Source organism: Pseudophryne corroboree, unplaced genomic scaffold, assembly GCF_028390025.1.
Source record: "Pseudophryne corroboree isolate aPseCor3 unplaced genomic scaffold, aPseCor3.hap2 scaffold_883, whole genome shotgun sequence".
Taxonomy (NCBI): domain Eukaryota; kingdom Metazoa; phylum Chordata; class Amphibia; order Anura; family Myobatrachidae; genus Pseudophryne; species Pseudophryne corroboree.
The window spans coordinates 151,038-164,248 of NW_026970462.1; positions in this window are offsets into that span (position 1 = coordinate 151,038).

Below are 13,211 nucleotides of genomic sequence, written 5' to 3' on the forward strand. Positions count from 1 at the left end.
ATGTACCCTACACCATAAGAGGGGGTTTGAAATTTTGACTTGTCTACTTAAATATCACCAAAATCTGATCACAAGTTTAATTACGTCCCTAGGTGGGATTGAACCACCAACCTTTCGGTTAATAGCCAAACACACTAACCGATTGCGCCACAGAGACACTTTGCAAAAAGTGCATACTGACAAAGGCTAATAAGCATACATCTAGAACGTTTCCTAGAAAAACATTAAAAAATCAATAATCTGGAGAGTTTTTGTAAGATGTTTCTTCTATCAACCAACGAAGAAACACATTGGTACTTTCCCATGATGAGTGAGTGCTTCAGGATCTCTTGCACTTACATGTGCAGCAGAGTACAGCAATGGAAGCATGCTGGGCCCATAACCCAGAGGTAGGCAGATTGAAACTATCCTCTGCTATATGCATTTTTTTTGTTAATTAAAGTAATCCAAAACTGGGATTGATATTTTGGCTCTTTTATTTTTACTTAAAGTACAATAACTTTTACCATTTTAATTTGTTTTAATAGTATATTGACAGTATTGTTTTCTTTCAAAAATCCACTTCATTTTCTTTACCCTATTATTAAAATGGTAATTGACAAAAACAAACTACATTGTCACCAGAAGAGCAATACAAAATGTACAAGTGATATATTAAAATCATCTTTCCAGCTTGAATTTCAATGATGCATTGGGGCAACGATTTTGTGAGAAACATCTTCACCCTTAAATAAAGATTTTCTTAATTCCTTACCTGTGTGCTAATTAGATATCACCTTGTTTTCACATTAAACAGACTTCCACATGAGAAAGCAGCAAGGATGCAGTGGCGTTAATGTTTCCTGGTGTCAACCTGTATTATTTCAGTAGACATTGAAATGAGGATGCATCTTGCTGCCTTTCCAATGAAGCAAGTTTAATTTAGTAATAGGTGAAAAACCATCCTTACAAAGGTGTTAATCAGAGACTTGGCTTTGTGGACACTTTTCAGAGAACAAATTTGTTAGCATAAAAATAAAGCCAGAAAATGAAGAGCTGTTTAATCACTCAATTGGATTTTTCTGCCAGCATATTTTTTTTCTCTGCAACCCACTGCTAAATTGTGCTTCCTAGCTGTTTTTATAAAATCACTGAATCAAATCTAACTCTGATTACATCAGAGAAGGCCAGGTACCCTACACCGTAACAGGGGGTTTGAAATTTTGACTTGTCTACTTAAAGATCACCAAAATCTGATAACAAGGGAAATTAGGTCCCTGGGTGGGATTGAACCACCAACCTTATGGTAAATAGCCGTACATACTAACTGATTGCGCCACAGAGACACTTTGCAAAAGTCCTTACTGACAAAGGCTAATAAGCATTCATCTAAAACGTTTCCTAGAAAAACTTTAAAAAGTCAATAATCTGGAGAGTTTTTGTAAGATGTTTCTTCCATCAACCAATGAAGAAACACATTGGTACTTTCCCATGATGAGTGAGTGCTTCAGGATCTCTTGCACTTACATGTGCAGCAGAGTACTGCAATGGAAGCATGCTGGGCCCATAACCCAGAGGTAGGCAGATTGAAACTATCCTCTGCTATATGCATTTTTTTTTGTTAATTAAAGTAATCCAAAACTGGGACTGATATTTTGTCTTTTATTTTTACTTAAAGTACAATAACTTTTACCATTTTAATTTGTTTTAATAGTATATTGACAGTATTGTTTTCTTTCAAAAATCCACTTCATTTTCTTTACCCTATTATTAAAATGGTAATTGACAAAAACAAACTACATTGTCACCAGAAGAGCAATACAAAATGTACAAGTGATATTTTAAAATCATCTTTCCAGCTTGAATTTCAATGATGCATTGGGGCAACGATTTTGTGAGAAAACATCTTCACCCTTAAATAAAGATTTTCTTAATTCCTTACCTGTGTGCTAATTAGATATCACCTTGTTTTCACATTAAACAGACTTCCACATGAGAAAGCAGCAAGGATGCAGTGGCGTTAATGTTTCCTGGTGTCAACCTGTATTATTTCAGTAGACATTGAAATGAGGATACATCTTGCTGCCTTTCCAATGAAGCAAGTTTAATTTAGTAATAGGTGAAAAACCATCCCTACAAAGGTGTTAATCAGAGACTTGGCTTTGTGGACACTTTTCAGAGAACAAATTTGTTAGCATAAAAATAAAGCCAGAAAATGAAGAGCTGTTGAATCACGCAATTTGATTTTTTTGCCAGCATATTTCTTTTTCTCTGCAACCCACTGCTAAATTGTGCTTCCTAGCTGTTTTTATAAAATCACTGAATCAAATCTAACTCTGATTACATCAGAGAAGGCGAGGTACCCTACACCATAACAGGGGGTATGAAATTTGACTTGTCTACTTAAAGATCACCAAAATCTGATAACAAGGTCAATTACGTCCCTGGGTGGGATTGAACCACCAACCTTTTGGTTAATAGCCGTACACACTAACTGATTGCGCCACAGAGACACTTTTCAAAAGTACATACTGACAAATGCTAATAAGCATTCATCTAAAACGTTTCCTAGAAAAACTTAAAAAAGTCAATAATCTGGAGCGTTTTTGTAAGATGTTTCTTCTATCAACCAACGAAGAAACACATTGGTACTTTCCCATGATGAATGAGTGATTCAGGATCTCTTGCACTTACATGTGCAGCAGAGTACAGCAATGGAAGCATGCTGGGCCCATAACCCAGAGGTAGGCAGATTGAAACTATCCTCTGCTATATGCATTTTTTTTTTGTTAATTAAAGTAATCCAAAACTGGGATTGATATTTTGGCTCTTTTATTTTTACTTAAAGTACAATAACTTTTACCATTTTATTTTGTTTTAATAGTATATTGACAGTATTGTTTTCTTTCAAAAATCCACTTCATTTTCTTTACCCTATTATTAAAATGGTAATTGACAAAAACAAACTACATTGTCACCAGAAGAGCAATACAAAATGTACAAGTGATATATTAAAATCATCTTTCCAGCTTGAATTTCAATGATGCATTGGGTCAACAAATTTGTGAGAAACATCTTCACCCTTAAATAAAGATTTTCTTAATTCCTTACCTGTGTGCTAATTAGATATCACCTTGTTTTCACATTAAACAGACTTCCACATGAGAAAGCAGCAAGGAAGCAGTGGCGTTAATGTTTCCTGGTATCAACTTGTATTATTTCAGTAGACATTGAAATGAGGATGCATCTTGCTGCCTTTCCAATGAAGCAAGTTTAATTTAGTAATAGGTGAAAAACCATCCTTACAAAGGTGTTAATCAGAGACTTGGCTTTGTGGACACTTTTCAGAGAACAAATTTGTTAGCATAAAAATAAAGCCAGAAAATGAAGAGCTGTTTAATCACTGGATTGGATTTTTCTGCCAGCATATTTTTTTTCTCTGCAACCCACTGCTAAATTGTGCTTCCTAGCTGTTTTTTTATAAAATCACTGAATAAAATCTAACTCTGATTACATCAGAGAAGGCCATGTACCCTACACCATAAGAGGGGGTTTGAAATTTTGACTTGTCTACTTAAATATCACCAAAATCTGATCACAAGTTTAATTACGTCCCTAGGTGGGATTGAACCACCAACCTTTCGGTTAATAGCCAAACACACTAACCGATTGCGCCACAGAGACACTTTGCAAAAAGTGCATACTGACAAAGGCTAATAAGCATACATCTAGAACGTTTCCTAGAAAAACATTAAAAAATCAATAATCTGGAGAGTTTTTGTAAGATGTTTCTTCTATCAACCAACGAAGAAACACATTGGTACTTTCCCATGATGAGTGAGTGCTTCAGGATCTCTTGCACTTACATGTGCAGCAGAGTACAGCAATGGAAGCATGCTGGGCCCATAACCCAGAGGTAGGCAGATTGAAACTATCCTCTGCTATATGCATTTTTTTTGTTAATTAAAGTAATCCAAAACTGGGATTGATATTTTGGCTCTTTTATTTTTACTTAAAGTACAATAACTTTTACCATTTTAATTTGTTTTAATAGTATATTGACAGTATTGTTTTCTTTCAAAAATCCACTTAATTTTCTTTACCCTATTATTAAAATGGTAATTGACAAAAACAAACTACATTGTCACCAGAAGAGCAATACAAAATGTACAAGTGATATATTAAAATCATCTTTCCAGCTTGAATTTCAATGATGCATTGGGGAAACGATTTTGTGAGAAACATCTTCACCCTTAAATAAAGATTTCTTAATTCCTTACCTGTGTGATAATTAGATATCACCTTGTTTTCGCATTAAACAGACTTCCACATGAGAAAGCAGCAAGGATGCAGTGGCGTTAATGTTTCCTGGTGTCAACTTGTATTATTTCAGTAGACATTGAAATGAGGATGCATCTTGCTGCCTTTCCAATGAAGCAAGTTTAATTTAGTAATAGGTGAAAAACCATCCTTACAAAGGTGTTAATCAGAGACTTGGCTTTGTGGACACTTTTCAGAGAACAAATTTGTTAGCATAAAAATAAAGCCAGAAAATGAAGAGCTGTTTAATCACTCAATTGAATTTTTCTGCCAGCATATTTTTTTTCTCTGCAAACCACTGCTAAATTGTGCTTCCTAGCTGTTTTTATAAAATCAATGAATCAAATCTAACTCTGATTACATCAGAGAAGGCCAGGTACCCTACACCATAAGAGGGGGTTTGAAATTTTGACTTGTCAATTTAAAGATCACCAAAATCTGATAACAAGATCAATTACATCCCTGGGTGGGATTTAACCACCAACCTTTTAGTTAATAGCCGTACACACTAACTGATTGTGCCACAGAGACACTTTGCGAAAGTGCATACTGACAAAGGCTAATAAGCATTCATCTAAAACGTTTCCTAGAAAAACTTTAAAAAGTCAATAATCTGGAGAGTTTTTGTAAGATGTTTCTTCCATCAACCAACGAAGAAACACATTGGTACTTTCCCATGATGAGTGAGTGCTTCAGGATCTCTTGCACTTACATGTGCAGCAGAGTACAGCAATGGAAGCATGCTGGGCTCATAACCCAGAGGTAGGCAGATTGAAACTATCCTCTGCTGTATGCTTTTTTTTTTAATTAAAGTAATCCAAAACTGGGATTGATATTTTGGCTCTTTTATTTTTACTTAAAGTACAATAACTTTTACCATTTTAATTTGTTTTAATAGTATATTGACAGTATTGTTTTCTTTCAAAAATACACTTAATTTTCTTTACCCTATTATTAAAATGGTAATTGACAAAAACAAACTACATTGTCACCAGAAGAGCAATACAAAATGTACAAGTGATATATTAAAATCATCTTTCCAGCTTGAATTTCAATGATGCATTGGGGCAACGATTTTGTGAGAAACATCTTCACCCTTAAATAAAGATTTTCTTAATTCCTTACCTGTGTGCTAATTAGATATCACCTTGTTTTCGCATTAAACAGACTTCCACATGAGAAAGCAGCAAGGATGCAGTGGCGTTAATGTTTCCTGGTGTCAACTTGTATTATTTCAGTAGACATTGAAATGAGGATGCATCTTGCTGCCTTTCCAATGAAGCAAGTTTAATTTAGTAATAGGTGAAAAACCATCCCTACAAAGGTGTTAATCAGAGACTTGGCTTTGTGGACACTTTTCAGAGAACAAATTTGTTAGCATAAAAATAAAGCCAGAAAATGAAGAGCTGTTTAATCACTCAATTGGATTTGTTTTGCCAGCATATTTTTTTTCTCTGCAACCCACTGCTAAATTGTGCTTCCTAGCTGTTTTTTATAAAATCACTGAATCAAATCTAACTCTGATTACATCAAAGAAGGCCAGGTACCCTACACAATAAGAGGGGGTTTGAAATTTTGACTTGTCTACTTAAATATCACCAAAATCTGATCACAAGGTCAATTACGTTCCTGGGTGGGATTGAACCACCAACCTTTTGGTTATTAGCCTTACACACTAACCAATTGCACCACAGAGACACATTGCAAGAAGTACATACTGACAAAGGCTAATAAGCATTCATCAAGAACGTTTCCTAGAAAAACTTTAAAAAGTCAATAATCTGGAGAGTTTTTGTAAGATGTTTCTTCCATCAACCAACAAAGAAACACATTGGTACTTTCCCATGATAAGTGAGTGCTTCAGGATCTCTTGCACTTACATGTGCAGCAGAGTACTGCAATGGAAGCATGCTGGGCCCATAACCCAGAGATAGGCAGATTGAAACTATCCTCTGCTATATGCATTTTTTTTTGTTAATTAAAGTAATCCAAAACTGGGATTGATATTTTGTCTCTTTTATTTTTACTTAAAGTACAATAACTTTTACCATTTTAATTTGTTTTAATAGTATATTGACAGTATTGTTTTCTTTCAAAAATCCACTTCATTTTCTTTACCCTATTATTAAAATGGTAATTGACAAAAACAAACTACATTGTCACCAGAAGAGCAATACAAAATGTACAAGTGATATATTAAATTCATCTTTCCAGCATGAATTTCAATGATGCATTGGGTCAACAATTTTGTGAGAAACATCTTCACCCTTAAATAAAGATTTTCTTAATTCCTTACCTGTGTGCTAATTAGATATCACCTTGTTTTCACATTAAACAGACTTCCACATGAGAAAGCAGCAAGGATGCAGTGGCGTTAATGTTTCCTGGTGTCAACTTGTATTATTTCAGTAGACATTGAAATGAGGATGCATCTTGCTGCCTTTCCAATGAAGCAAGTTTAATTTAGTAATAGGTGAAAAACCATCCTTACAAAGGTGTTAATCAGAGACTTGGCTTTGTGGACACTTTTCAGAGAACAAATTTGTTAGCATAAAAATAAAGCCAGAAAATGAAGAGCTGTTTAATCACTCAATTGGATTTTTCTGCCAGCATATTTTTTTTCTCTGCAACCCACTGCTAAATTGTGCTTCCTAGCTGTTTTTATAAAATCACTGAATCAAATCTAACTCTGATTACATCAGAGAAGGCCAGGTACCCTACATAATAAGAGGGGGTTTGAAATTTTGACTTGTCTACTTAAATATCACCAAAATCTGACCACAAGGTCAATTACGTCCCTGGGTAGGATTGAACCACCAACCTTTTGGTTAATAGCCGAACACACTAACCGATTGCGCCACAGAGACACTTTGTGAAAAGTTCATACTGACAAAGGCTAATAAGCATACATCTAGAACGTTTCCTAGAAAAACATTAAAAAATCAATAATCTGGAGAGTTTTTGTAAGATGTTTCTTCCATCAACCAACAAATAAACACATTGGTACTTTCCCATGATGAGTGAGTGCTTCAGGATCTCTTGCACTTACATGTGCAGCAGAGTACTGCAATGGAAGCATGCTGGACCCATAACCCAGAGGTAGGCAGATTGAAACTATTCTTTGCTATATGCATTTTTTTTTGTTAATTTAAGTAATCAAAACTGGGATTGATATTTTTGCTCTTTTATTTTTACTTAAAGTACAATAACTTTTACCATTTTAATTTGTTTTAATAGTATATTGACAGTATAGTTTTCTTTCAAAAATCCACTTAATTTTCTTTACCCTATTATTAAAATGGTAATTGACAAAAAAAACTACATTGTCACCAGAAGAGCAATACAAAATGTACAAGTGATATATTAAAATCATCTTTCCAGCTTGAATTTCAATGATGCATTGGGGCAACAATTTTGTGAGAAACATCTTCACCCTTAAATAAAGATTTTCGTAATTCCTTACCTGTGTGCTAATTAGATATCACCTTGTTTTCACATTAAACAGACTTCCACATGAGAAAGCAGCAAGGATGCAGTGGCGTTAATGTTTCCTGGTTTCAACCTGTATTATTTCAGTAGACATTGAAATGAGGATGCATCTTGCTGCCTTTCCAATGAAGCAAGTTTAATTTAGTAATAGGTGAAAAACCATCCCTACAAAGGTGTTAATCAGAGACTTGGCTTTGTGGACATTTTTCAGAGAACAAATTTGTTAGCATAAAAATAAAGCCAGAAAATGAAGAGCTGTTTAATCACGCAATTTGATTTTTTTGCCAGCATATTTCTTTTTCTCTGCAACCCACTGCTAAATTGTGCTTCCTAGATGTTTTTATAAAATCACTGAATCAAATCTAACTCTGATTACATCTGAGAAGGCCAGGTACCCTACACAATAACAGGGGGTATGAAATTTGACTTGTCTACTTAAAGATCACCAAAATCTGATAACAAGGTCAATTACGTCCCTGGGTGGGATTGAACCACCAACCTTTTGGTTAATAGCCGTACACACTAACTGATTGCGCCACAGATACACTTTGCAAAAGTACATACTGACAAATGCTAATAAGCATTCATCTAAAACGTTTCCTAGAAAAACTTAAAAAAGTCAATAATCTGGAGAGTTTTTGTAAGATGTTTCTTCTATCAACCAACGAAGAAACACATTGGTACTTTCCCATGATGAGTGAGTGCTTCAGGATCTCTTGCACTTACATGTGCAGCAGAGTACAGCAATGGAAGCATGCTGGGCCCATAACCCAGAGGTAGGCAGATTGAAACTATCCTCTGCTATATGCATTTTTTTTTGTTAATTAAAGTAATCCAAAACTGGGATTGATATTTTGGCTCTTTTATTTTTACTTAAAGTACAATAACTTTTACCATTTTAATTTGTTTTAATAGTATATTGACAGTATTGTTTTCTTTCAAAAATCCACTTCATTTTCTTTACCCTATTATTAAAATGGTAATTGACAAAAACAAACTACATTGTCACCAGAAGAGCAATACAAAATGTACAAGTGATATATTAAATTCATCTTTCCAGCATGAATTTCAATGATGCATTGGGTCAACAATTTTGTGAGAAACATCTTCACCCTTAAATAAAGATTTTCTTAATTCCTTACCCGTGTGCTAATTAGATATCACCTTGTTTTCACAGTAAACAGACTTCCACATGAGAAAGCAGCAAGGATGCAGTGGCGTTAATGTTTCCTGGTGTCAACTTGTATTATTTCAGTAGACATTGAAATGAGGATGCATCTTGCTGCCTTTCCAATGAAGCAAGTTTAATTTAGTAATAGGTGAAAAACCATCCTTACAAAGGTGTTAATCAGAGACTTGGCTTTGTGCACACTTTTCAGAGAACAAATTTGTTAGCATAAAAATAAAGCCAGAAAATGAAGAGCTGTTTAATCACTCAATTGGATTTTTCTGCCAGCATATTTTTTTTCTCTGCAACCCACTGCTAAATTGTGCTTCCTAGCTGTTTTTTATAAAATCACTGAATCAAATCTAACTCTGATTACATCAGAGAAGGCCAGGTACCCTACACAATAAGAGGGGGTTTGAAATTTGACTTGTCTACTTAAATATCACCAAAATCTGACCACAAGGTCAATTACGTCCCTGGGTGGGATTGAACCACCAACCTTTTGGTTAATAGCCGAACACACTAACCGATTGCGCCACAGAGACACTTTGCGAAAAGTACATACTGACAAAGGCTAATAAGTATACATCTAGAACGTTTCCTAGAAAAACATTAAAAAATCAATAATCTGGAGAGTTTTTGTAAGATGTTTCTTCCATCAACCAACAAATAAACACATTGGTACTTTCCCATGATGAGTGAGTGCTTCAGGATCTCTTGCACTTACATGTGCAGCAGAGTACTGCAATGGAAGCATGCTGGACCCATAACCCAGAGGTAGGCAGATTGAAACTATTCTTTGCTATATGCATTTTTTTTTGTTAATTTAAGTAATCAAAACTGGGATTGATATTTTTGCTCTTTTATTTTTACTTAAAGTACAATAACTTTTACCATTTTAATTTGTTTTAATAGTATATTGACAGTATTGTTTTCTTTCAAAAATCCACTTCATTTTCTTTACCCTATTATTAAAATGGTAATTGACAAAAAAAACTACATTGTCACCAGAAGAGCAATACAAAATGTACAAGTGATATATTAAAATCATCTTTCCAGCTTGAATTTCAATGATGCATTGGGGCAACAATTTTGTGAGAAACATCTTCACCCTTAAATAAAGATTTTCGTAATTCCTTACCTGTGTGCTAATTAGATATCACCTTGTTTTCACATTAAACAGACTTCCACATGAGAAAGCAGCAAGGATGCAGTGGCGTTAATGTTTCCTGGTTTCAACCTGTATTATTTCAGTAGACATTGAAATGAGGATGCATCTTGCTGCCTTTCCAATGAAGCAAGTTTAATTTAGTAATAGGTGAAAAACCATCCATACAAAGGTGTTAATCAGAGACTTGGCTTTGTGGACACTTTTCAGAGAACAAATTTGTTAGCATAAAAATAAAGCCAGAAAATGAAGAGCTGTTTAATCACGCAATTTGATTTTTTTGCCAGCATATTTCTTTTTCTCTGCAACCCACTGCTAAATTGTGCTTCCTAGCTGTTTTTATAAAATCAATGAATCAAATCTAACTCTGATTACATCAGAGAAGGCCAGGTACCCTACACCATAAGAGGGGGTTTGAAATTTTGACTTGTCTACTGAAAGATCACCAAAATCTGATAACAAGATCAATTACACCTCTGGGTGGGATTGAACCACCAACCTTTTAGTTAATAGCCGTACACACTAACTGATTGCGCCACAGAGACACTTTGCGAAAGTGCATACTGACAAAGGCTAATAAACATTCATCTAAAACGTTTCCTAGAAAAACTTTAAAAAGTCAATAATCTGGAGAGTTTTTGTAAGATGTTTCTTCCATCAACCAACGAAGAAACACATTGGTACTTTCCCATGATGAGTGAGTGCTTCAGGATCTCTTGCACTTACATGTGCAGCAGAGTACAGCAATGGAAGCATGCTGGGCTCATAACCCAGAGGTAGGCAGATTGAAACTATCCTCTGCTGTATGCTTTTTTTTTTTAATTTAAGTAATCCAAAACTGGGATTGATATTTTGGCTCTTTTATTTTTACTTAAAGTACAATAACTTTTACCATTTTAATTTGTTTTGATAGTATATTGACAGTATTGTTTTCTTTCAAAAATCCACTTAATTTTCTTTACCCTATTATTAAAATGGTAATTGACAAAAACAAACTACATTGTCACCAGAAGAGCAATACAAAATGTACAAGTGATATATTAAAATCATCTTTCCAGCTTGAATTTCAATGATGCATTAGGGCAACGATTTTGTGAGAAACATCTTCACCCTTAAATAAAGATTTTCTTAATTCCTTACCTGTGTGATAATTAGATATCACCTTGTTTTCGCATTAAACAGACTTCCACATGAGAAAGCAGCAAGGATGCAGTGGCGTTAATGTTTCCTGGTGTCAACTTGTATTATTTCAGTAGACATTGAAATGAGGATGCATCTTGCTGCCTTTCCAATGAAGCAAGTTTAATTTAGTAATAGGTGAAAAACCATCCTTACAAAGGTGTTAATCAGAGACTTGGCTTTGTGGACACTTTTCAGAGAACAAATTTGTTAGCATAAAAATAAAGCCAGAAAATGAAGAGCTGTTTAATCACTCAATTGGATTTTTCTGCCAGCATATTTTTTTTCTCTGCAAACCACTGCTAAATTGTGCTTCCTAGCTGTTTTTATAAAATCAATGAATCAAATCTAACTCTGATTACATCAGAGAAGGCCAGGTACCCTACACAATAAGATGGGGTTTGAAATTTTGACTTGTCTACTTAAATATCACCAAAATCTGATCACAAGGTCAATTACGTCCCTGGGTGGGATTGAACCACCAACCTTTTGGTTAATAGCCTTACACACTAACCAATTGCGCCACAGAGACACTTTGCAAAAGTACATACTGACAAAGGCTAATAAGCAATCATCTAGAACGTTTCCTAGAAAAACTTTAAAAAGTCAATAATCTGGAGAGTTTTTGTAAGATGTTTCTTCCATCAACCAATGAAGAAACACATTGGTACTTTCCCATGATGAGTGAGTGCTTCAGGATCTCTTGCACTTACATGTGCAGCAGAGTACTGCAATGGAAGCATGCTGGGCTCATAACCCAGAGGTAGGCAGATTGAAATTATCCTTTGCTATATGCATTTTTTTTGTTAAAGTAATCCAAAACTGGGATTGATATTTTTGCTCTTTTATTTTTACTTAAAGTACAATAACTTTTACCATTTTAATTTGTTTTAATAGTATATTGACAGTATTGTTTTCTTTCAAAAATCCACTTAATTTTCTTTACCCTATTATTAAAATGGTAATTGACAAAAACAAACTACATTGTCACCAGAAGAGCAATACAAAATGTACAAGTGATATATTAAAATCATCTTTCCAGCTTGAATTTCAATGATGCATTGGGGCAACGATTTTGTGAGAAACATCTTCACCCTTAAATAAAGATTTTCTTAATTCCTTACCTGTGTGCTAATTAGATATCACCTTGTTTTCACATTAAACAGACTTCCACATGAGAAAGCAGCAAGGATGCAGTGGCGTTAATGTTTCCTGGTGTCAACCTGTATTATTTCAGTAGACATTGAAATGAGGATGCATCTTGCTGCCTTTCCAATGAAGCAAGTTTAATTTAGTAATAGGTGAAAAACCATCCTTACAAAGGTGTTAATCAGAGACTTGGCTTTGTGGACACTTTTCAGAGAACAAATTTGTTAGCATAAAAATAAAGCCAGAAAATGAAGATCTGTTTAATCACTCAATTGGATTTTTCTGCCAGCATATTTTTTTTCTCTGCAAACCACTGCTAAATTGTGCTTCCTAGCTGTTTTTATAAAATCAATGAATCAAATCTAACTCTGATTACATCAGAGAAGGCCAGGTACCCTACACAATAAGATGGGGTTTGAAATTTTGACTTGTCTACTTAAATATCACCAAAATCTGATCACAAGGTCAGTTACGTCCCTGGGTGGGATTGAACCACCAACCTTTTGGTTAATAGCCTTACACACTAACCAATTGCGCCACAGAGACACTTTGCAAAAGTACATACTGACAAAGGCTAATAAGCATTCATCTAGAACGTTTCCTAGAAAAACTTTAAAAAGTCAATAATCTGGAGAGTTTTTGTAAGATGTTTCTTCCATCAACCAATGAAGAAACACATTGGTACTTTCCCATGATGAGTGAGTGCTTCAGGATCTCTTGCACTTACATGTGCAGCAGAGTACTGCAATAGAAGCATGC